A 1,112-nucleotide genomic window follows, 5' to 3' on the forward strand; every position below is an offset into this window, starting at 1 on the left:
TCTGTTTGATGTCGCTATGAGACTGACTATTGGGACCCCCACTCACTGCCTTAGCATATATATATGTCTATGTCTATGCTCTATGAACCTCTGTCTCTCTGTGTTGCTTATGTACATATGCATGTATGTCATGTTATGTTGTGATGGTTTGTGTTTTTTTTTAAGGGATGAATTATTATTAATTAAAATAATGCGATTACAATAATTATATTTTTTATTAATAATATCAGATAAATATAATTTAAATAACACCTACTATGCAATAAAATAATATTTCACGCACAGAGTGAGGTTCTAATCTATGATCTTTAAAATTATGAGATCTCAATTTCGTCAAATGAATTAAATCTTCTCGACAAAAGGGGTGATAATGGATCACACCATGAGCAGGATGTGATGTGTGCATATGCGTTTAAAAAGAAAAAAAAAAAAAACCTAAATTGGTGATCTCATGTGAATATATTGCAAAAGTTGCAACTTCTTTCTTTCTTCTAAAGTGGGATAAAAATCATAGTTGAAGCATCAACTCCTTTTGCTTCACACGCGCGCACATATATATATACACGTACATATTTATTTATTTATTTATTTTTTAACCCAAGAAATCTAATTCCTGCACACTCCCAAACTGCAGACTTTTGGTAAGAAACTTGGAATTCAATATTATCCCCTATAAAACAAGTTTCACGTTAATATTTCATCTTCCATATATGGGATTTCACTTTGTAGCTAGCGAGTTGTGTGATATTAGTTCTATTTGGAGGCCATGGTCATGGTCATGGTCATGGTCTCAATCACACACACACACACATGGACCCTCTCCACTTTGAATTAGCAACCAAGATTTGAGTCATCAATTCCAAGAAGGTTAAATTTTAATTTGTGGAGGAGAAAGAGAAAATGGGAAAAATGGAGGAGTATATATGAAAATCTTTTATTCAAATCAGATTCGATCGAATCAAATCAATTATAGAATAAGTGTGATATATTTATTATCTAATTGATTCATTCTTTATGAATTATTTACTAATTCTACAATAAATATATTGTACTTGTCATATAATTTATTTAATTTTTTTGGGTATGTATATAGGTAGAGTAGGAAGGGGTGG

Source organism: Sesamum indicum, linkage group LG11, assembly GCF_000512975.1.
Source record: "Sesamum indicum cultivar Zhongzhi No. 13 linkage group LG11, S_indicum_v1.0, whole genome shotgun sequence".
In the NCBI taxonomy this organism is placed as follows: Eukaryota; Viridiplantae; Streptophyta; class Magnoliopsida; order Lamiales; family Pedaliaceae; genus Sesamum; species Sesamum indicum.